General features: G+C 35.7%; 1 protein-coding gene across 1 annotated transcript in view; it reads left to right on the top strand.

The window, feature by feature from the left end:
• The first annotated feature begins 2601 nt into the window (after positions 1–2601).
• LOC150094769 (acetylcholinesterase-like) overlaps positions 2602–26149 on the top strand; it is a 146505-nt gene continuing 122957 nt past the window's right edge. Inside the window, exon 1 of the mRNA XM_090411617.1 lies at positions 2602–2708. The gene's annotated coding sequence lies outside the window, so the exon portion shown is untranslated. The remainder of the gene's footprint in view (positions 2709–26149) is intronic.

The following is a 26149-nucleotide window of genomic DNA, read 5'->3' on the forward strand; positions in this document are numbered from 1 at the left end:
TTCCAATGGTTCAGTCTTATAGGAAACAAACCAGATTTATTAATAAATTCTTATTCATTTATTTATTGACATAAAAAGAACCTGTTTATAAGATAAATGCATTTTTTAAGCCACTTCAGGCATCCAATAATCAGGATTGGCCATCTCATACCGGTCATTGATAATTATTACCTTCCTAAAAGTCTTACTGCCTTATCCAATCGCTCTCATTTTTTGCTCTATACATCTACTACAGGGTGTCCCAAAATTCACGCAAGATTTAAATTTAGCGCCATTTGTGTGGTAAAGTGTTGCCAACGAGAGAAAAAAGACAGTGTGATAGCTGACAGTTCAGGGTTATTAAAAATGGAGCGCTACACGAAAGAACAACGCATTTTCATTGTTGAGCAATATTTTAAAAATAATGAAGTTTGGCAGCTACAGTTCGCAATTTTCGTACAAAATGTGGTCGGAATAGTGATTTAACTTCATCAATCGTGAAAAGATTAATTAAAAAATTCAAGGAAACTGGATCAATTAGTGATCTTATACACTCTGGCCGTCCTTCAACAAGTCGTTCAACAGAAAACATCGAAGCAGTTCGTGAGAGTGTTGCTGAGAGTCCAGGAACATCGATTCGGCACCGTGGTCTTGAATTGGGCATTTCGAGAAGTTCTCTACAGCGTATTCTCACGAAAGATTTGCATCTTTATGCTTACAAAGTTCAATTGACTCAAGAACTGAAGCCTACTGACCACACACACAGCGAAGAGAGTTCGTTGAATGGATTATGGAACAACAACAAGTGGATGCTTATTTTTCGAACAAAATCATCTTCAGCGATGAGGCTCATTTTCATCTTGATGGCTTCGTTAATCGACAAAATTGTCGCATTCGGGGTTCAGAAAATCCACGAGTGATTGTTGAGAAACAAATGCATCCACAACGTGTCACTGTTTGGTGCGGATTTTGGGCTGGAGGCATCATCGGTCCATTCTTCTTCGAAAATGCGGCTGGTAAGGCAATAACAGTTAATGGTGCTCGCTATCGCGACATGATAATCCAGTTTTTTGTGCCTAAATTGCAAGATATGGATGTGGACGACATGTGGTTTCAACAAGACGGTGCCACATGCCATACAGCCCGAGAAACAATTCAATTACTGCATGAGTCATTTCCTGGTCGTGTAATTTCCCGTTTTGGTGATCAGAATTGGCCGCCCAGATCATGTGACTTAACGCCGTTGGACTTTTTTCTTTGGGGTTTTTTTGAAGTGTAAGGTTTATGCCAACAAGCCCACGACCACCCACGCCTTGAAGGAGGAAATTGAGCGCTGTATCAACGAAATTCAGCCACATTTATGCAAAACGGTTATAGAAAATTTCGACAAAAGAGTGCGTATGTGCCAGCAAAGCCGTGGAGGCCATTTACCGGATATGCTATTCCATGCATAACCCTATACTGTATACTTTATGAATCAATAAAAAATTACAATTTTTAATTAAAAACCTATGTTTTCTATCAAAATTACTTCTTGCGTGAATTTTGAGACACCCTGTACAAATACTTCCACAATTGTTGTTATTTATTTTAAAATATCTGAATGATATTTTTTATTACATTTAGTAAATTAAATGTCTGTCTAGATTTCTGTATCACAAACCTCGGAAGTCGATGTTTTCGCTTCGTTAATTTGAAGCCACTAACCACAAGGAAGGTCTTTAGCTTCGGGCCCGCCCTCCCTCAAGTCAAAGCATACGTTTAATCCTACATACTATCAAGAGGGCATGGCTACTCTGCTATTTATTGGGAAAACACTGAAACATTGCCAAAAAAGAACTTTTGTTTGTGTTTATCCCAAGGAGGGAAAATATATATATATAAAAAATCTGTCTGTGTTTTTATCTGGAATTTAAGAAGTTTTTAACCATTTTCTTATGTCATACTGACAACAAAATCCCCATGCCAACCGAATCAATTTTGTCTAGGAAATGGAAACCATGGCAACAACTTGGTAGAATTAAGAAAGAAGAAAATAATATTAAATACACGGAGAGAAAACTAATGCGAATGGCTTATTTATTGCAAAAATAACCGACAGAAAAAAAAATATTGGAAATAAAGCCACTAGACAGACTATTGTAGATACAATAGAAACATACCTATTTGGTACTGTCCTTTACGTTTAAAAAAATATTAAATAAAAGGCGGGGGAGGCGAATAAGAGGAAACTGTTACTTAAAAACATTTATACTTCAATGAACCTTCATCTAAGTGGTAACTCCCTTATTGTAAACATCCGAAATCTTAACATTTTGAGTCATTATTGCTTGTCAACCCCACCTCCTAACTCCCTATTCAAACTCGCCCATGAAACAGATTACGGACGCAACCAGAGGGCGTTAGCAACAACGGAAGACCAGCAAGTAACGGAGTAGTCACACCGCGTCAGTACGTATTCCCAGCCTAGCCTCAGCTAGATGCGCGGTGGTCCTCGGCTGCTATCCTGGATGCTCAGCAGTCTTCGATGCGAGGATCCCATCCCCTGTCGTGATTATCCAACGGCATTATTATTACCGAACATGTTCGGTAAGCGATCGCAACTTTGCATATTTGCAAAAACAAGTGTCCAGGAGTACGCCACTTTTTGTAAATTCATGTCCCGTAGAAGAACAGAGAGACGTCTATGATAAGAACCAATCAGAGTCCAGGAATATCGAGTTTAATGAGTAAGTCCTGTACTTTCTACATTTGGACAAACATAGAAGTTTTCTAGAAGTTTCTTTACTTGTTTGTTCTATATCGAAATATATTGAAAGCGTTTACTTTCTAAATATGACCCAATTGCACTGAATATTTCTGGGAAAAAATCTGGGACTTAAAGAAGTTTGAAGGATGCAATATAATATCACAGAAAAAAAAAAAAAAAAAAAAACTCCGTTTTGGTTGCAGTTTGCGGTTAACAAAGATATATAGGAGCATTAAATTGTACAATAACTTCCTACGCTTTTAATGTTTAATTGTTACTGCTAATCGTCTGCTACAAGCAGCATATTTTAGGAATTATGCTGTAGATCATCACTAAAAAAATTGACTTTTTTTTCCCATTGTTAATGCATAACGGTAAATCTTTAATTGTTAGGCATTTTTATTATTTCTGTGACGTAATTTTTTCATCGAAGAAAAAGAAATCTAACGAATCGTTTTTTTTATTTGCAACAGTATTTCATTGTTGTTATTCACATGATAGCATAACATTAAATCCATTTCGAATGACTAAATTCAGAATACAAGAAATCGACATTTATAGCGTCTAGTAGAATGTAACCATGACAACAGAACCTTTTTTCCTTTTGTCGTTGCTCAATCTCTGTTGGTGAAGCTAATACATTCAACATTGTTACATGGAAAATAACAGACTCCATACAAAAGTGCATGTGATGAAACAAAAAACAAAAAAAAATTGATTGAGCCTGGAATTAAGTATTTCGAATGAATATGCAGTGTATGCTGGTATCCAGACCTGTGCAAAATAAACCACATTAACTCATTTGATGTTGTTATTTATAATACATACTTGCACTTTCAGATGGTTATTTTCAGATGCTTTTTGCATAGTACAAAAAATGACACAAACACTAGATAGTACTTATGCAATTTCATACATGGTTGAAAGAAGCTACAGTACTGCGTCATTTCATCCTGAAATATCAAGGCCACTATGAAGTACTTAAACAAGGAAGCTTTTTTTACTGTCATATTTCTTGTGAAATACTGCATAATGTTTCTTGTTTAATTTGAACAATTCTTTACTCATGTCTTTCAGCAATCTCTTATAAACTTTATTTCCTTGTCGGTATATATAGAAAGTTTTTTAACTTGGGTATAATATATGTTAAAGATCCCAACTATTTTAAATATAAAACATGGTTTTAATCCATTTCCCAAGTAAGTCAAGTTTGCGCCTGCAAGTAGTGCCAGTCTAACTGACCCATACGTAGTGCATGTCTTAGGCAACTCGTGGTAAAGGTGGAATAAGCTCTGATCACTATTCTTGATATTTACCCTTAATGCAAAGCCCATCTCATTGAGGAGATGTATGATGCTAAGCATTAAAGGCAAGGGACCACTATTCAGACCGGTTTCGATCTTTATTGTGGTCTCATCAGTCGGAGCCAGGCTAGAAATACCAAGTTTTAAGTAATACATAGCTTATAGTGGCCCCTTGCCTTTAATGTGTGTGTGTGTGTTAAAGATACCAAGCTATTTTAAATATAAACCTAGTTTTAATCCATTTCCCAAGTAAGCAAACAGCCATATATATATATACCCTTAATTGTTATTGCTAATCGTCCTACAAGCAGCATATTTTAGGAATTATGCTGTAGATCATCACTAAAAAAAATTGACCTTTTTCCCCCATTGTTTTTTTTCCCATTTGAGCATCATGGAGAAGTGTGGATTAAATCCTGCACGGTATTTCTACTGCATTTTTTTCATTTCCGAACACATGCGATTATTTTGTGAGAAAATCTCTTGGAATATTTCTTGTTTTGTTGGCTTGTTTTGGTCTTCTTCGAATAATGCTATCTAGCAACGAACTAGATTGCGTGACACATAATTGGATTGCACATGATAAATTATTCATCTTGCATTTAAATGACACACGAACTTAAACATGTGAGAGTATTTCTACCCAAGTAAGGAATTACATTAAAATTAATATCAAACGAAAGTAAAAAAAAACTGGAAAGAACTACCCTTGCTTTCCGTTATTTTAATTTATTGTTTGTGTGTGTGTATATTTCCTGAAGAACTTGACGTATAGAAAACATTGTAATATGTCTTATTGCATTTTATTGTATACAGTATAAGAAGCAATATTAAACAAAATTCGTTAAAGATTTCAGGATAAAAAATAAGCGGATGATAAATTCCTATTCGTTTAGTTGCTCTTAATCTTCTAACAACAAAAAAATCAACAATTATTGTTTTCTTTTTAAATTTCTTATCTGGATGGGCTGCGTGTGCATTGTGAAATTAATGTATTGTTGTGTGACCAACTTTGCTGAGTGACAGCATTTGATTTACTGCTTTCCTAAAGAATGAAAAAAATACATAGTAATCCCATATTTTCGAGAATAATATTGAACGAATCAAAAAGGAACGATTTATTAAAGAAGCCGTTGCTATATATTATGAGTACCATAGACCTTCACTTCACTTCCAAACTACATAGATAACTATAATTAGAAATTTGCAAAACAACAAAGTTCGTATATTTTATTTCAATCTAGGTTTCAGTGCTTGTTCTGAACTGGTCGCATATCTCGAAATTCCAGGCCTACGTTTCCCTCTTGATTAGCACAGTTACTTTGCTAAGTGATTTTTTTTTTCTCTCATTTATTTTTGATATGATATGAAATCATTAAATAGTTTGTTTTGTTTTTTTTTGAAATTTGAATTTCCTGCATCCTAAAACTTCTCAACTTGTATGTGGTTCTGATGCTCCTTTATAGTATTGTAGAATTACATACTTAGTTAATGCCCCACTCATTTCATTTTCTACATGTAATTTAATTATTTGTCCTATAATTTTTAGTAAAGACAAACGTCCGAGGATCTTTCATCATACGTTTTGTTATGGCTATTTTATGGATTCGCGCAAAAAGAAATCACGTTAATCAAGGAATGGTATATTGTGGAAAAATCACTTCGATTAGCGAGATGAACAAAAAAAAAATCGATAACGTTAACTGCTCTAAAGATTTTTTTTTTTTTTTAATATTTGCCGTTAACATAATACGCACAAAAAGACGTTATGTGCGTTTGTTTCGAAACTCTTTAATTTTTAGATTTTAAAACAACTGTACTTAACCGTACTCTTATGTGCTAACTGAATTTAAGTAATTAGATTCTGCTTGTATAAATTTTAAAACAGTCGTTAATTTTTCAATCTACTTCGCCAAAAGCCATATTTTTGAATAAATGGGGTTAAAACTAATATTAAGTGTTAAAAATATATACCAAAAATTAAAAGTTTGCATATTTCTTTTGTATATATGTAACAAAAAAAATAATAATTATCATTATTACGGCTATTTTTCCTGCTTTCGTGTAGGAGTGCCCCCTTTTTTTAATGTCATTGGCATTTTACTCAAGAATTCTTAGGGCATTATAGATGTATCTTAGAGATAAATATATGCAACCTAACATATAACAAATATATGTTGGGGTGTTAAAAAGGCAAGTAGGTTTTGGAAAAAGTGGGCGAGTTATGCACATCGCAGAAAGAAGACTGCCAACAACACCCACAAAAAAAGGTATGTGCGAATTTTATTCCTCTATTACTCTGCATATATTTGTTTCTAAAATACATCTATAATGCCCTAAGAATTCTTGAGTAAAGAGCCAATGACATTAAAAAAAAGGGGCACTCCTACACGAAAGCAGGAAAAATAGCCGTAAAAATAAGAGGAGTAACATGGGAATTTTCCCAGAAATAATACCTATAATAAATATTTCATCTCTTGGCAGCGCATAATTGTAGGCATGGCAACTGATGCAGACACTGGTTGCCATGACAACCTCACTATAAGTGTTATGTATATATATATCATACGAATTTTTTTTTTTAATAATAAACATCTATCTGCTACCCTTGCGGTACTCTTTTTCAGTTCTTTAGCTTCTAGAATTCAAAATTAAATTATTTCTGCTTTTTTCCCTTTTTTTTTTTTTTTTTTTTTTTGAAACATGATACGTAAACCTCTAAGACTTAATATCCATAGCGAATGCCTCTGACGTTAACACAGACACTTGTATCCAATTGAAGTGGATGTTTACAAAATCGACATGAAATCTTTGAAATGAAGCTTTCATAAGATTGTTTTTCGAAGCACCATTAACGAGTTCAGATAGTTTCCATAAACGATTCTTTCAAAGACCGTAATCAAACGTAAATCAAAGTGGAATTACGTAATTAGTCTGTCGAGTAGTTTATATAAAGATTTCAGTAATGAATCTTCTGTGTTTTGCTAGGTTATTGAAAACTGAATATATTTGCAACAAAGGAAATTTGGGATTAGTAAGTAAACTGTTCCCAATGCTATAATTTGAATTTATATAGAAATTTTAGTTTTTTTTTTTTTAATTTTGTTATCGCGTACTTTTTACTAAGAGTCCCATACAAGATAAGTTACAGAATCTAAATGGCTCAACAGCGACATCTATGAGAAAGTAGTTAAGTAGGAACGTATTGATGTTTTATTGAAAAGTTGGTTATAGTTTCGGGAAATACATAACTGCTAGCCTGGTTGGCAGAGGGGTTACCGTATCCGCTCAAATCCTGCCGTAGATTGGATGTTTGTGAATATCTTTAAGTGAGAAATGAGACCATTGGGTATCGGGCGATGCGAGACCGCCGCTCTGCCTATTTGAGGTCTGAAGTGGCTTGAAAAACTTTCATATTTAATTTCAAGAGTGGAGTTTCCGGACTTCATAAAAAATCAAAAAAATTATAAAATTATTCAAAAAAAAAAAAAATCTTAGCTCACTCACGGTGTTAATGTTATATAGGCTCATAACCTTAGGTGAGTGGGAGTCGCATAGCATAAAAATGAACACTATTTCAAAGAACGGTTAGAATGGATTCAACAATCAGTATGATACTGATGTTAGCTGTGTTTAAAGGACGTGTGTGTTCATTATGTTCAGAATCGGTTTTCCATAATAATCTTAAGGTTAGGAAATCTATTGAAATATCCCAATTTAATATTAAACTCATGTCTGATGATGATGATGACTCGTGTCTATAGGAAAAGGGTTGGACACAAATGAAACGCAAATGCCAACGGTTGGAAATTTGAATCATTTAGCAACCTCTTATACCTCCAAGAATCCCATATTATTAGTCACTTCCAGGAGAGTCCAAAGACTCATCGAGGGAGGGCACCTGCTCTACAGCTCGCTCTCCACCACTCACAATCCACCAACTGACCGCAACTATACCGACGCCATCTACCGCCGCAATTACAAACATCCATGTCCACAGCGGGATTCGAACCCGCAAGCCTTTTGGCTGGAGAGCGGATACGCTAACCACTCGGCCAGCAGGCTAGCCGAGTGGTTAGCGTGTCCACAGTATATCGTAATGCGTAATAAAAATTCGTCTACAGTAAAAGATTCAATGGAAAACAGCAAATAATTTTGCCTTATAACGGTGATTACGAATTTTAACTTTTGATTGAAATCAATTTAAGAGATGCTGGTGTATTTCAAGGTAATGATAATCTTTGGTACTTACAGATCCTCAAGGCCCACGTCCCAAATATCCTTTGCTTTCGGAAGAGTAATTTTAGGATAAGATGGTTAGTGTTATGCCTAATTATATTTTTGTGTATTCTCTTGACTGATTCGTCCGGTTACGGGAAGAAGAACTCTGCCTCCTCCTTGGAGTCGGCTAATGCTCTTTCCATTGAAAATCCAGTTTCGTCGCATTGTAGACGAGATTCGAACCTAGACTTTTTTTTTTTTTGCCAAAGGAGTTCAGAACTGAATTTTTTAAATTAAATCAATGATGCACCACCGTAACAATTATAGCTATGTTACAAACAAGCTGATGGGCTTGCTTGTAGGAGAGCACATTTTCAAGATATTAGTAATAATGTTAGTTGAAGGATTTTCTTCACTGATGGGGAGAGGGAGGACCATAGCCTTATTAGAAGTCCGAGGTGTCTTAATAAAATTCCTAGTCACTGTACAAAAGAGTTTCCGCAATCCTTTTAGCCCATCCACGATCTTCATATCATATAAATTTAGAATCTTAGTTTTTTTTTCTTTAATGATAATCCCAAACTAATCAATTATATTTTCAGATTTTGCTAATAAAGCAATTACTTAGATGACTAATTCGTCAATAAGTAGGACGCTTTTATTTCTCCAGGCATGCGGTTATCGTATGCACTCTGATTCTGTCGAATCAATTCCATATTAGTTTTATATATCTGGCTAGTAACATTTGCCAGAAGAGCCTTTTGTTTTTCAGCCAATGCCTGAGGTCACTTCCTGTTAAAGTGATCATTTCCGGAAACTATCCTTGCTTATTCTTAAAAGTATAGAGGACGTCAATACACCTGAAGGGGTCTGTCACATCTTCAGGGCATTCTTATTTCTCTCTTTCTTTATAACGTCTGAAGGATCCTGGAGTCCTATTTTTTTGTCAACTTTAGTACTTTCCATGTTAGGCGATTATGATTTGCCAGAATGCCTGCTTTGCCAGCGAAAGAATCTGATCTCCCTAATTACCCCTTTAGAAAAGTTGCTTGGTAGGGAGTCCTTAGCTAGACAGCAAACATGTCTATGCTTACCTGAGTTAATGGAGTTTTTCAAATGGAAAAACTCCCCTATTCCTTCAGGTAATATCTTTGAATTCATCTAAAGAATGATGGAGAGTCGGATTTTTTTTTTTTTTTTTTTTTTTTTTGCTCGCTCCGGAGGCGAACTACGAAAGGAATCTGACGACCTGTCATTTCCATGCAGCACACTCAGGAACCGATCTATATTCTACATTTGGAACCGAGAAGGGGGGGGGGGAAGAATAGAATAAAAAGAGGGAAAATTTTCTACGTCTCCTTAAACTCTTTTACATGCAAAACACCGCAGGCCTTTCTGTCGATACGGCATTGTTGAGACATATTTCCAGTGCGGAATTGGGACAAGATTGATCACGTGCGTGTAGTGCATGATAATCCTACCCGAATCACCGGCAGACACACATACGCGTTAAGATGACGTCATCGCAGATCATCCTTGTCTTTTGTAAGGAAGGGAGGGTTGGGGGGGAGGAAAAGGAAAGAGGAGGAACGCGGTGTTTTTCGATCTCTGGCGTTAAGACTTCGATGTTCTTGTTGCTTGCATGAGAGAAACTTTGGAAAAGGAGAAGAATTTTTGTGAAGTTCGTCGGATTGTGACTCGGATATTAGGTTAAGGAGGAAGATAGCAGGGAGGGGGGGGGAGGGAATCATCGAATGAAGCCATTCTTGAGATGGAAGAAAAATAATGGATTGAACTAAGAAAGCATAAAGAAAGTTTGGCTGTGGAAGACAAACCGACTTCTAAAAATACCTCCACCCACAACACACTCGTGTTTATGTGCTTGCATTCAAGAGAATTGGCGATAAGAAAATTAGAATGAAGAGAACAATCAGAAAATTTTCAGAGCAGAAAAAAAAAAAAAAACATGGAAAAAAATAACGAGCAAAACAGAATACCTAGAGCCAATTCTAATTAAAGATGGATATAAACAAAACGAATTAAATAGAAACACGGAATTAGGAAAACGAAAATGGGAAATATGCAAGGATGGATAAAGTAATGATTTACTTCTTTTGAATCGTGATAGTCTTTCTTCCGCGCTTTGTACAGCTTTTAAAACAATCAGCTTTGATACTAAAACTTGAGAACTAAAATGCTTAAAAATAGTTTAATATAGTTTTAAATAGGTTTTGCACTGCAAAAAATGTCGAAAAGCATAATTTCTTTTTTACATATATAATTCCTTTATTTAAGGATTATATTATAATAATAATATATTTGAAACCTTAATTTTAATTTCAATTAATTAATTTTATTTCCAAAATTAGGTTAAACAAACTACAAAATTTCAGAAAGTATTATAAACCATATATCTAAATTAATAACATAAAGTTATAAGAATTAGACTAGTTACGTGTATTAGAGTGGATCGGAATCAGTCGACCGTGAGATGCGGTGATTGATTCATTAATGCCCTTGGGGGTGATGGATAGCAACGCAAAGCTGTACCAATGAAGTTTAACTGAGGTTCGGCTGTTGCTCTTACCCACTTGGGCGATGAGTTTTTGAGTTCGCTCTCTTGGGGTTTTTGCCTTAAGGGAGCACTTTGAGTATCCGGGGAGGGTGTTCTCCGGCACGGCCCGCTGAGGGGCTTTGTCGGTGAATTATTTTCCTCGGAATTTGAGCGGTTCTGCTCAGTGGTCGGGGAGCCCGTCACTGAGTGGAACCAACGCTGAGATTAGGACGGTCTTTCGCCCACTATGGAGTGGCCTAGAGATCGTCCGTATTTTTGAGATTTCACCTTTACTTACATAGTCGGTGATTGATTCATTAATGCCCTTGGGGGTAACGGATGGCAACAATGCAATGCTGTACCAATGAAGTTTAACTGAGGTTCGGCTGTTGCTGTTACCTCATTGGGCGATGAGTTTTTGAGTTAGCTCTCTTAAGGTTTTTGCCTTAAGGGAGCACTTTGAGTCTCCGGGGAAAGTGTTCTCCGGCACGGCCCGCTGAGGGGCTTTGTCGGTGAATTATTTTCCTCGGAATTTGAGCGGTTCTGCTCAGTGGTCGGGGAGCCCGTCACTGAGTGGAACCAACGCTGAGATTAGGACGGTCTTTCGCCCACTATGGAGTGGCCTAGAGATCGTCCGTATTTTTGAGATTTCACCTTTACTTACATAGTCGGTGATCGATTTTATATGAGATGCCCATATAGGGTAACGGATGGCAATGCCGAACCAATGAAGTTTAACTGAGGTCGGCTGTTGCTGTTATCCTGGGTTAATGAGTTCGCTCTCTTAGGTTTTGCCCTAAGGGAGCACTTTGAGTCTCCGGGAAAAGTGTTCTCCGGCACGGCCCGCTGAGGGGTACTTGCCGGTGAATTATGAATTATTTTCCTCGGAATATGAGCGGTTCTGCTCAGTGGTCGGGGAGCCCGTCACTGAGTGGAACCAACGCTGAGATTAGGACGGTCTTTCGCCCACTATGGAGTGGCCTAGAGATCGTCCGTATTTTTGAGATTTCACCTTTACTTACATAGTCGGTGACTGATTTTATATGAGATGCCTATATATAGGGTAACGGATGGCAATGCTGAACCAGTGAAGTTTAACTGAGGTTCGGCTGTTGCTGTTATCCTGGGTAAATGAGTTCGCTCTCTTAGGTTTTGCCCTAAGGGAGCACTTTGAGTCTCCGGGGAAATTGTTCTCCGGTACGGCCCGCTTAGGGGTACTTGCCGGTGAATTATTTTCCTCGGAATATGAGCGGTTCTGCTCGGTAATCGAGTTTCACTGAGTAGAACCAACGCTGAGATTTGGACGGTCTTTCGCCCACGAATGAGTGGCCTAGAGATCGTCCGATCCGATATCCGATATTTTTGAGATATCACCTTTACTTACACATACGGTGATTGATTGATTCATTCAATCCAATACCCTTGGAGGGTAATGGATAGCAATGCTGTAGCTAATGAAGCTTTAACTGAGGCTCGGCTATTGCTGTTACCCTCCTGCTATGATCAGAGCTTTAATAATAGCTCAATAACCTTATCCCTACACTGACCGCTACAGATAACGGGGAATATGAAAAGCATTCTTGCTTCGCCCCTTTAAGCCAGTCCTTATAAAGTGTATAATATCAGATCAGAAATTGGACGGTTTATCAGTAAAGCAAGATTATGAATACTTGAGACATTCGGTGATGTCGCGCAGACTCCATAAATGTGCTGTTTAGCATCTTAATTTCGGTACTTTGAATTTTCAATTCAAAGTACCGAAAAAACAAATTCCAGGTTTTCTTGACATATCATTCATGTATACAACAATCTATACTTTTATAATTGTCAAGCTTTATAGAAATTTCTACAATTTTCAAAACTAGCAGATTTTAATATTATCCGTCATACATAAATACTATCTCAGTCGAATAAAAACGGACGTACTAAACACTGAATATTTTTTTCATTACTAATCGGAGCGGTTGCATAAATAAATCAAAGTGGGGTTTATAGATGCCATCATTTATCAAGAAAATAATGAATTCCTGATCAATTCTCGCTAACGTGGTAATTGCTTTTACACAAAGTCTAGGTTATTCTATTTTAAGCAAATTTCTAGGGATAAAGTTAACGAATTTGGTCGCGTATTACGTTCAAGTTACGATTCACTTTTGGATTTAAATGTATTTAAAATGAAAAAATGAGCTTTGATTTCTTAAAACATTAAATGGATATTATGGTGGTCGATCCTGGGCGATTTTTATAGTTCTATAATAGTTGTTTTCCCAGTAGTATTAACCATTGAAATTACCACAAACGTGCAATAGGAATGCTGCTTCATTTAGTCACTTGCCGTCAAACCAATCGCATCTATAATAAAAGCTAGCGTGATCATAGAATGTCTGTTTATGTTGTCACAATATCAATCATCACGGTTTTAGCTGCGTAAAAAAAAGTTTGTTATTTTTATGCTATATAAAGTACTTCTTTTGAAGTACAAAAAAAAATCTCGAATGAGTAATGACAGCGATAGTATTATGGATTAAACCCGTGGCTTTTAATCTCCACATCAGTCAACGAGATCATTTTATGTAGAACTGTTTCGGGAGAGCCCGCCTCGTCCACTGTGGGCAGTAGAACTGTAATTTACATCAGGAGTAGCTTTAGGGCATTTGTATTTCCATAAACCTTGTTCACAGCGGTCTACTGCTTGGCTGATTAGTTCATTTGAGTAAGTAGCAGCCTTTGTAAAGTACTTGGCTAAGTGTGTTACGTTAGAAATGTGCACATGTCGGAAATCTCGGCTTACGGTGAAGTTGCGAACTTCCTAATGAACCAAGCGGTATCAAATATCATGCGCAGACTGTTCTGAATGGTCTGTAGTATTTCGGTGTTGCAGATTGTCGTGTGATTCCGGGAAAATTGTTAAACTTCCATTCAAATTGTTCCAGGCATCCATATGTCAAGATTGATTGTTGATTTGTGAAGTAGTTTGTTTTCAAAGCTTAAGGGGCTACGCCGATTGAGTACGAGATAAAGTTGACCAACTGTTTTGCCTTGGAGCAGGTCGAATTGACATGGGCAGCGAAATGAAGTCCCTTAAATTATTTCTGTTTGGTACTCTTGTGAAATAGAAGTACCAAACATTTTCTACCATTCAGAAAGGATCTAATGGTAGATCGATTGGAAAATAAGCTCCGATGAGGGTATAAAGAAAAACACTGTCATATTTTGTTTGGATAATTAAAAAAAGGCTGCTTTCAATTGAAACTAACTTTGATGGGATCGAAGATTCTTTGGATTTGTTGTCCTGTGCAGTAACTCGAATGGACTCCGAACTGTTCATCGGGAATGATGTCAGTTTTGTTTACTTCCTACGATCTTATTAGAATTACATGCTCGAATATTTTTCGAGACAAGACCGAAGGTTGATGGGATGGTAGTTCTCAAGAAATTATAATGGTTTCCCGTATTTGTGGATTAAGTTGGCAATTTTCCAGTACGTTGGAAATTAACGGAGTTGGATGACGGCAAACGATGTGCACAATAGTCTGTGGGAGGCATTTGATATTGGTTACTTCATTATATGTAGGTTCAAGTCCACTCAGTGCTTTCTTATTATGAAGATTTTTGATAATTTCATGAACTTCGGCAAGAAAAGTTCACCGGATATCTTCTTGTTACGTAGAACGGTTCAGTACACTCTCCTGATGAAAATTAGATCAGCAAAATGTAGTTGAGGTTGTTTTCAAAGCTGGGAACGTTCCTGTTTTATTCATATCGAGGTAAAAAAAAAAAAAAAAAAAAAAAAAAAAAAATTCCCTGCTTGCCATCGCAAGGGATTGCGATCTCTGAGAAAGTCTGTTTCCATAGTGATTGACATTCGGACAGCAGTGATTGGAGCATTCTTTCCCATTGCTGACTACAATGATCTTTGACCAGGTTCGTGGCCTGTTGCTGGAGATCTCGAGGGAAAGTTCAGTAGTAGCATCGTCTGGCTTTGTTCTTTTCACGGATGAGATTTAATTTCCTTCGGAAGTTGGTCAGGGTTTGCTCGCACAGCAGGAAAAGTAACTCATTAAGCTGACGTTATTTACTTTTCCAAACTCATCACTGTAACGTCAATTTCCGTCTTCGATTTTATCGCTGGTATCGGACTAGTGAAGGTGAAGAAAGCTAAGCGAAGCTTCCCATTGATGGCAGATGGACAATCTGAGATGTTATCACAATCTGACTCAAAATAAGAACGCATTAGGTCCGAACTAAGTCGTCTCCCACCTGTAACTGGTTTTGATGCACAACATTTCGGAATGCAACACTGTCTGGGTATCTGGTCATTCCACAATACGCAGATTCAAGTGATGAGATCGTAATGTTCCTAGTGGCAGCGAATTCGTTAAGGATTCTATATTGTTCTAGATGGCGTGCTTAGCATTCATATCGCCAGCTTCCAGCATTTCATCACTGGTGTAGAGTATTTGTGCAACATCCGATAGTAGCTGCTTACTCAGTGAATTATACACAGTAGATCCCAAATTGGTAAGTTGGATCCCCATTCTAGTGATCTGCTTGTAGTTGCCGGACTAGCAATCTCATTGTATTGTATATTAAGCTTAACATGATAGCTGTACCCAGTGGTGAGCTATGGAAATTTTAACAAAGGGCTCGCATCGTCGAGCAAAAAAAAAAAAAAAAAAAAAAAAAAAAAAAAAAAAAAAAAAAAAAGCCGCATTTCGCACAAAAAATGTTATTAATACAGCTTGTGTACAAATTCCAATCAAAAAGTATGAGAGGACAATCAACCTCTAACGGCTATCATTTTTAAACAAATATTTCATGATCTAAACATGAAATATTTGCAAACAATCAACTGTGCTAATTTATCTTACATGAGAAATGTTTTTCTTATGTAAGATAAAAAAGAAATCTTTTATAAAACATTTGATTGGCTACTGATTTTACCATACGATTGGCTACCAGAAGGGATAAGGGTATATAGCAGTCGCGGCCCGTACATAAACACTGCAGCATCCCCAAGGAAAAAATGAAAAAATTAAATTTTGTTTGTGTTTATAAATAATAACAATGCTTACAACATTATATAAATGCAATACAGCATGCTAAAGGTTACAGCTTATGTTTTGACATTGATTGAATAGTTAATAATTGGAATTGTTCGATTAACGCTTTAGATTACGAAACAAATGCACTGCGATCTAACGCCGAATTCGTTTGCTCTTGTCATTGCTATTGATACGAAACTTTTATTATTGGTGTTTGTTCGTGGTGAAGATGATATTTTTTTAATAAAGAAATTTTTAATATGTAAATTTATTTATTAATAAATTGTAACTGATTTTTTTTTTTTTTTTTTTTTTTTTTTTTTTTTGTATATGCAGCACCCCCACTTAAAATTTTTACCGGCCGCCACTGGTATATAACGCATGCGCTTATTTCATTTTCAAACTTGGGCGCATTCGTTATAGAGGAATTGAAACAATAATTCCAAATAATCTATACACTGGGCGAATAGACTAATTTTTGTTAGGTTACCGTATGAGTTCGTCACTTAATGTTTCAAAAAAAAATTTTTTTTTGAAAAAATAAAAAAGGAAACAAGAAGAACAAGTGGCTCACAAATTTGAGAAATATTTAACAAAGGGCTCGCGCGAGCCCCTTATAGTACACCACTGGCTGTATCACATCTTCTGGTATCGGGGTTATTCGCTCCGAAACAGGGCGTAGTTCCTGAGTTTTTGAATTGCCTAATGGACGTAGGTTCTTTGATCAGGAGCATCTCAATACCTGAGTGATTGGTAATTTTTTGCATCTGTTTTTTGTACAATTTTTTGCATCTGTTTTTCATACAGATCGCATACTGTTCATACAGTATGCGATCTGTATGAAGTTAACTGCTGCTGTGGCTTTAGCCATTATTGGCCACAGTGAGAAGAATTATTTGAATATGCTTCAGAAATTCGTGGGCTCCTTAGTAGCATTTGCCTTGTTGAATTGTCCCCCAGAGCTGGCTGAAAGTTAATGATCAGCGTAAGCCGTTCCCCTACAGCCCGCTGCATCTGTACATGATCTGGTCGTTAGTGTTGCTTTGATTGCTATTGAGAAGATTTCAATTTGAGTTGGTGTCATCTTCTCAGGCACAGTGATTGGAATGCTTCGTTCAACCCTCGCCGTCGTTTGATAAACTGGATGCTTGTAACAATAGTTAACTGTATAAGGGAAGTTTGGCACGTCTGTCAAGTAGCACAATTCTTGGAGTTTTGCAGATAGCCGTTGGTTAACTGTCACCTCTGCTTTCAGTAGCTTTGTACATCGACCAAACGTATACTTTTTGGTACCGGTGACTTTCTCTGATGATACTTTCCCACAAGGAAATAGAACGCTTGCCAGACCTAAACTCCAGCTGACTTATTGGGAGCAAATCCCCAGTTTTGTAGGTCAACCGCTCATCGGTAGATACTTGCTGTAAAATATCTCGGCATCATTCTCGGATTCTTTTCGCTCTATAATGCCAAAGTAAAATCTTTGGCCTTATAGAGCGTTTGTCAGGCAGCACAATTCTTGGAGTTTTGTCTTGTTTAGATGGCGATCTAATAAACTGGACTCATCCTGGCTGCTTAGCCTTTTGAATGGTATAAGAGCTTAGTCAAAATCTAGACTCAGGACAAATTTCCTATTATTAGATAGCGCAGGAATCGAGAAAGATGGATATCAAGTAATTAACCACATACAATGTTCGGGTTGACTCTTAACCCACCTGGTTTAGCTATAATCATGATCACGTGAACAAGTATCAAGATGAATCTAAATTTAGAATCAACTCCAAAGTTTTTACCAAATCTGTTTAAATTCCTTATCCCTAAAATATGTCTCAAATAAACTACACAACATTGAATATCCAAATTGAAATTATTTTAATATATAAAATTTTAAAAGGCATATGGCATATTTTAAAAATTACTTACGAATTTTTAATCTTACTTTTAATGTTTAAGTAGAATATAAGTTAAATTGTTTTTAAAAGAAAAAAATTATGCATTTTTTATACATACATGTATATATTTATTTTATAAATACAGTAAACGTGAATTAATATTGTTTTAAATATTACTAAGTAGTTGAGTAACTTGCGTATGGTTATGGAGGCTGATTACTAAATAAACAGTACCTTTCCTAAACGTTTTTCCAATATCATATGAAAAACGAACACTGTATAGCAGAAAAACAAAACTTAAGATACCTTGTAGCTGTTCCCAAAAATATTGTTCATGAATTTTTGCAACATTAATTTAATTTTTTTTTTATTTCAGTCTCCATAAATTCTTCCTCTTTTACTAATCTCCAGTCATTCAGATCTTAAGATACCCCTATTTAATCTTCATCACTGTAATCCTCTTTATGTTGCTGTAGTCAGTCTAGCAACGAACTCCGAGACTGCGTTTTTTGCTTACTGTTATTTTTAGTGAAGATTTTTTTAGATGAGTTGACAATTCAAATAAGCTTACTTTAGTCAGCATCTTGTTTCATTTATATTCTGATTAGTTAGGCTTTAAGTTGCTAAACACTGCCATCTGGTGTGCATATGTTAAACACCACTTTGTATATTAAGCGTTGAAAGTTGTTTTACGATTTCTGAATAGTTAAGTATTTGAATATTTCCAAGATAAGCATGTCAAGTTTTCAATTTTTTTTTTCTACTTGAAGTTATCTTTTCGTGTGGTTTCCGATACCTCATTTGTATCAGAAAAAAATTACCATCTTGTTTTATTTCCAAACAAGTTTTTAGAATTTGTAATTAGTTCAGGAGAAATTCTATTATACATGTGTCGGAAAAACACTCCCTCTGGGAGTAATCAGTGGCACCTTTAAAGTTTTCAGTGCAACAAATGTATATTGAGACTTTTTTATATGCTGTGATTTTTAATATGTGTGCTTGATTCTGTTATTCAATATACAACTGCTATCAATCACTTTAGATTATTTTTTAATTATCTTTTCCTTATTAATTTAAAACTTGATTTTTGGTACAGAACAATTGGTTGATGTTCACTGTTTCTCCCACTATTACGTCACTATTGCTATCAAATCGACTTAAACTCCATTGTTGTTGTAGGTTTTTTTTGTTCTTTTTAAAATTAAATTTTTCGTTTCATTTTCACATCAATTAATCGGCATCTGTGACGAGGATGCTATTTTTCTACATTTGGGTATTTTAGGAGTTTAAAGTAAACTTCTGATTAAAAAAAAATCATGCAATGTCGGCAAGGTAAAATTTATAACCCCACAGACAATATGGATTAAATAAATTCTGTGTTGTCACCCCACCTACGTACTACAAACTTGCACATGAAGCAATTTTACAGACCTCGCATTATCAGAAGCTATTGTAAAGCCACCCACATGTTTATACTAAATATTTTTTATTTAGTAACACAATATGAATGATTTGAACGATGTCTTTAAATTTTTCTTTAATAGTTTCCATTATCATATAAGTCGCTATTAAAATAAAAAGGAACAACCAACTTCCCTCTTTAGACATGTTAATAAAAAAATAATAAATTAAAATAAAATTAAAATAAAATGAAACAATTCATTCTTGACACTTATCCCCCACCCCCCGAAAAAAATTATAATTCGATGTACACAAGAAACAGATAACAGCCGCATGTGTCACAGACTTCAGATAAAGCGACCCTTTGTTTATCTTACTTAAGTGTAACTTTAAAATGCACTCTCTTCTACAAGATGTGGCTTCTCTCTTATGTACTGGTTCTGACACTTCAGAACATTTTGTGATCTAAAAGTAGCGTTTTTAAAGTATCTATAAAATATACTCTTCCAATGATAAGGCTTACGTAAGCTAGAACAGAAGCGGTTACGAAATTCGAGCAGGAAACACTATAGCATAGTCGCTCAAAAATGAAGGGGGGGGGAATAAATTCTCTAATGTCTTTTATTCCCATTGAAAGATCCCTTTCAGATCTAACGTTTTAGAAGATTGGTGGACAATCGGTTACTAGCCTTAGCTGTCACTGACAGCCGAGCCCAAGGCTGTCGATGAGTTTCATAGCCATCAGGGGAGCGAGTAACAGACAACTACCACCATCTCGTAGCCATAAACTTTAACGCGCGCGTTGTCTGAAACAGCATCAGTCCCGAGATCACTTTTTGAGCTACGAAGTTAAAGCCAAGTTTCCAGGAGCATTTGATTTTATTGTGCTATGGAGGAATAAATGCTATTTCCACAAGGATATGCAATGCAGCACTTTTTACTATACCTACAATCGCTTATGAGCTATTCAAAACAATGAATATGTGTTTATTGCGTGTCACGCAGATAAGGTGCTCTGAATTGTATTAAAAAAATCACGTGATTTTAAACACACAATTGTGTTGGTTTTAGAGTTACGTTTATATATATATCACAAATACTTAATTTAAAAAATCCTACGAATCGTTTCATGTACATTATTTCCTTGCTGAATTCCACTACCACGCTTGACTTTTTTTTTTTTAACCGTTACGACTTGATCTCCTTGACAATGTGACAAGTCTCACGAAAAAAAAGAAAAGAAAAAAAAAAACATGTACTTCCAGTAAGTTATGAATTCCGTGCGTGCGATTGGAGATACTTTTATATTCCAGACGTGTGTGCTCAAATAACCTCTGACACGCGTCATCATCTAGTTCATTTGCTTTCCATGCAATATTTATTACGAAGAAACCCAAGCACTCACGATTCTTCTTTCTGATTCTGTAAACGCATTAGGACTTCGCTTCGAAATAACCTGGACGGAATTATATTGTCACCATCTGAGCATTTAATTATGCGAAGCAAGGAGTCTCCGCTGAACCAAATAATCCCAGTAATAATTGAATTCGAATGCTCTGTAGTTATCACACGTGCGGCACGTGTAATATTATATGGTTAATGTAGTTCAATTGCCTATACACTTGAGTTTTCGCTCCAATCATTTGTTAATTTAGTGCATTGTGACGTCACCTTTTAATTGCCATTTACAGGATTGTTGATTTAATAATGGACTTATACGAAACGAGAAATCTATGTTGATTTCACTACATGTGCATTTTTTTATTCATCATTCTGATTAATTCAGTATAATTAAACTTTTTTTACTTTATTTAGTGAATTTTTCCACAAAAACATTTCATTTTAATACTTAATTTTTTTTTAAATATTTTTCAACTTTGATTTTTTCTGTTTTCTTTTAAAAACCAGTAGGCGCTATTATAAAATTTTCCTATTTTTTTGTACTAGTTTGTCACAGAAGTTTATCTCAATAGAAAAAAAAAATCACTGTATATTAGAAGCGAACAGCTCATTAGCGTTTTTGAATGCATAAACCATTTTTCCATTTCCATCAAATAAAGAAAACGAATGAAAGATTTAACTATTCATGAAACATTAATTATACAAGAAGACCACATAAGTAAATTTTCAGCGTACTTAAGAAATGCGACAAGCCTTGTCATGAAACTTTAAAACATCTTAATGAGTACGAAGATAAATTAGATGCCTAGATTAGAAAAACAATCATTTTGTTACTTAAAATGAAGGCTTTAAATACAAAAAGACGGCAGGATTCTTCTCAAAGCGAACTAAAGTGTTCTAGGGGAGGGGGAAAGAGAAAAGGAATTACCACAGAAACATCTTTAGAATCCACTTAGCAGTTTTAATCTTAATTTACTTTAAGAAAAGACAACTTTTTTGTTGTTCCTTTATTGATGCATGCACTATATGTAGTAAAATTATACTCTCGGCAAATTGTCTTCGTTTTTTTTTCTTTGAGAAACAAGTTTTGCGACTTCATTAAGTTTTTTTTTTTTTTTTTTTTTTTTAATTTTGGATTTTTTTTTTTTTTCATAATTAAGCACATCTTCCATCATACTGTCCTGATTTCTAAAAGAGGAGAGTCTTCTACGATACTTAGGTTATTTTTAGAAACTCTCCAAAGCAAATAACACTAAAGCCAGTCAATGTATTGTGTTTTTCTTTTCTTTTCTTTTTTTTCGCCAGTTTACATTTTCGGATGAAAACTGGAAAATTAAAAAAAAAAAAAATTTGGTTTCAATCCCAAAAAGTCGTTAATCTTATAATATTAATGTATTAGCAGCATGAAATGGTCTGAGTTAGATAATCCGGAATTTCTACTTTAGAAATCAAAAATAGAAGTCTTTCAAGCCAATAATCCTAATAGGACTGACTCATTCACAGCTAGTTGAAAAATAATAAGTACTATTTCTGAAATAATCCAAGTCTTTGCTTTTTTTTATGCGACCATTTTAAAAACATTATTGCGTATTACTAAAATACACAACTGAAAGATTTCAATTTGGCATAAATAAGCTAGTACAATGAAGGATATTATGGATCCATCGATATTTTATAGCCAGATACAAAAACAAACTTAAATTTTGAAATTTACTACAGAACTTATGAGACTATCACCTTTCTGACAAAGGCCTGGTAAGGTATCGAACGGGTTTCGCTCTCTTTAACTTTCTGCCTGGACTGATGAGAACTAACAATTCGAAACAGCTGTCAGGCAATTTAAATCTAATTTAAGCACTAATAAGTCCAACATACAAGCTTAGCTCGAGATCTTGTATCTTAAGTAGTGCATACCAAAGGCAGCTATGTTGCCGAAGGTTATATTCTCAAAAGCCTCTCTGGTAAATTTTTTTATTTTTTTTATACAGTATTTAACTATAAAATATAGATGTATCTATAATATTCTCTATATTAATTATCGCAGCTATTGTTTTAAAAAATATTATTTTTTATTAAATGGCAATTATTTTAAACACCAGATTGTTTTTTCTGATAATAAATCTATTTTCTTCTTGGGATGGAATTTATATTGTCTGGCTATTGACTGGCTAGGAGGGATTGATAGTGGTTGAGAAGGTATGTGAGTGATGGATGAAACCCTGGGAGGGTAATGGATGGCCATGCTGTAGCCAATACTGAAGCTTTGCTGTTACTCTCCTGCCATGATCAGAGCCTTAACTTAATAGCTCAATAACAACTTATCCCTACACTGTCCTCTATAGATAACGGGGAAGATGAAAAGCATTCTTGCTTCGCCCCTTTAAGCCAGTCCTTATCCTTATAAGGACTATTATCTGGCTATATTTATTTAGAACGTTTTTTTTTTTTTTCATCTAAGGATAAGATGCCGGTATAAGAACGAGGTGCTTTCATTATTTCCATTTATATTCTGTTTTATTTCTTAAACCAAAAAAAAAACAGCACATTAAAAATCCTAAAATAAATTTTTAAGACAGATTTCCATGTCTTTCTCACTCTCCAGGTCTTGCATCATCTTAGAAGTGGAATGGGAGAAAAAAAAAGGGGGAAAAACACTAACATGATTTTTTTTTAAATTTTATTTTAAGAACAAACATGTCAATTATTCCAACGAATTCGAAAATTCAACTACAGAAACACGAGTACATCTTGGTCTCTGGGCGATATACAGAACGTAAGACCTGATTGCTAGAGGATATAGTCCATTTATGCTCTGTAATCAGCGGCAGATCTCGCAATAATTAATATATGGAACGAGCCTTTTATCTATCAGCTAGTGTGACAGCGTACCCCTTCTATTATGCATTGTTCAGTTGAACTTCCGCAACAGCTAATTGTTATCAGCTCATTTCATCAAAGTGCGGTCCTGTTTCACGGCACTGGCACTGATTTGCGATCATTGAAATATTTAAGAACAGTTACCTTTAACGAAAAATACTTCTCATTGAAATATGAATCACGTGATTCTTAAACCTCCTCTAGATTTCTCGATCCTAAAATTTTACCACTATTTATTCATTTTATTTCCGTACCTCTTTTTAAAGTTTTTGCATTGATAGCAGCTGTTATTCGATGAATAAACTTACCGATAATAACAATCAAACATCGCGGAAAGCTATCAGTGCAAAGCCGGCATAAGAGTGCAGCATTTAGTCGGTGAATTTTTGCTAATAGCGAGTCGTCTTCAATAACGAATTAGTTGTTCTTAAAATAAATAGATCATTATTTTAATAAAACATTTCCCTTTCAGTTCGTGATATTTGGGTAGTAATTGTTTCTTAAGATGTTACCCGGTGTAGTTAGTTTGCGATGAATTTTGGGTGCACTTTTAACTAATATATGATAAACTACTGGAGGATGTATTAACCTAAATTGAAACTACCTTTCAGCGTTTAACGTAACTTTTATTTTTTTTTTTGTAATTGTAAAACTTTTCACTGAAAGTGTAGGATGAAGCATATGAGAGAAATCATGTAATAGTATATCGGAGTTGATAAGGAAACCGCACATTAGCTGATTAATACCTATCCTGTCATACAACAATAGGCGATGCTCCTCCTCGATGGAGAGATTCAAAACAACGGAAAATAGGTGCATGATTTCTAGCTAGTGAGTTGTTGCTGATTTCTACTTACGAAATGTTATCCTGTAGTTCATAATTTATCGTAGCGTATCCACTCCATAACCAACAGGTTGTGGGTTCGCATTAAACTTTGAGCGTAGATGTTTGCAAAAGCCTGCTCTAGATGAGCATCTCTTTGAATTTCTAAAGTTTGTCTTGATGATTAAAAAAAAAAAAAAATTAGTCTCTACAACTAAGACTACGAAGACCGTGTATTCTTCGGGCAGGTTTGGCTGTTATGCGTACTGAAAAATAAAAGTTCGTCAGGGAACCTTCCACCTCCGCCTGAGACCCAACAACTCTCCTTTAATTCTATTTCGTTGTCAGTTGCTCTCTTATTGTGATGAAGTGCAGAACCTGTTTGTGCAGGTTTAACTAAGTTAAGTGCCAGTGGTCGCTGAGTAGTGTGATCTGCAATAATAATCCCTCCCCCCTTTTATGATGGTGATGTTTGTAATATTTCAAAATGCAAAGCAAAGTGCTTTTTTTTTTTAATTATTTTTTTTAATGGCAATGGATATCGATAAAAATTGCTGATTTTATTATAGGGAGATATTGCTATGGGGAGAGAGATAAGCCAGTTTCGGAGTTTTGAATTAAACAGCTGGGTCTGAATGGTTAAGGATTAATCTTATACAGGATAGTAGAGGTTCAGTTGAATTTCAATTAGCCTCGTAAGATTTCATAATCGAATATCTGAATACGGTGCACGTGTCGTCGAAGTTTTCGACGCGTTCGTTCCAATTCATCGAGAATTGTTTAGCCCAAAAACGGAACGACACAAGTTCAACGGTGTCCACGATGCCGATTTATATCTGCAACATCTGTTCCCGAGACTCAAATTTTTGAAAGGACATGATCGTGATAACGTTATTTATTATTGTAAATTGAAGATTAAACAAAAATTTGACGAAATTTGACGAATGTATTTGCCTATCTGGTTGGTAAAGCTCATCCACTCTCCAGCTAGCAGCCTTCAGGTAGACGAATTTCATTGGCCTGTGCAAGAACACCTCCTTGCTTATTGGAGACCTAAAAGTGACTTCTAAAAAATCTATGTTTGATCTCTAGAGCATGGTTTCCTGACTTTGTAAAAAAATCTTCTTCCTCGCGTTATATCCCGCTTGGTGCAGGGTCCGCTATACATGATGCAACTTTAAGCGATTCCATCCGGCTTGTCGTAGAGTCTAACGTTGGAGGGAAAATGTATTTGTCTGTAGATGTGTTCACAGAGCGTTGGTTTGTTTGTTCTGAGGGATGAAAAACCATCAGGTTAAAAACCTCCACCTCCGGCTAAGTCACCTTTAGTCGAAAGAGACCAGATAAAGGTTCTTCCCTTCATGGACAGGAATCGAACCCAGGTCTTTCCGATCAAAGGGCTTCAGTCTGTACAGACTGAGTTAAGGAAGCTCTTTGCAAAAAAAAAAAAAAAAAATCCTTAGACCAGCTACAGTACGACCGGCTTGGTTGGCTGAGTGGTTAACGTACCCACTCTCCAGTCAACGGGATGCGGGTTCGATTCCTGCCGTGGCCATGGATGTTTGTGGCAGTGGCTAAATTCTACACGAATAAGTTCCGGGGGCTATACAAAATAACCATTTACCTCTGGATGCTATCCGGGGAAGCTCCAAACCTCCCCGTCCCTTTCATCACGCGACTGTTGATGTTGTCGTTATATACACATTGAAAACTGTAAACAATTGTTGAATAATAACACATTAATGTAGGCATAATTACCGTAAAGGGAGAACAAGTCACAAAACAGAAAAATGTTCCTACAAAATAACCAGTTGCATTTACCTTTGAATGCGATCCACTGGTCGAGTGCCCAGCAAGTCAGCAAATCTTTCCTTTCATTCAGCGTATTAATATTATCGCATTGCAA

This window comes from Typopeltis vanoorti, chromosome 21 (assembly GCF_054136105.1).
Source record: "Typopeltis vanoorti isolate ZY-2024b chromosome 21, IOZ_Tvanoo_1.0, whole genome shotgun sequence".
Lineage (NCBI taxonomy): Eukaryota > Metazoa > Arthropoda > Arachnida > Uropygi > Thelyphonidae > Typopeltis > Typopeltis vanoorti.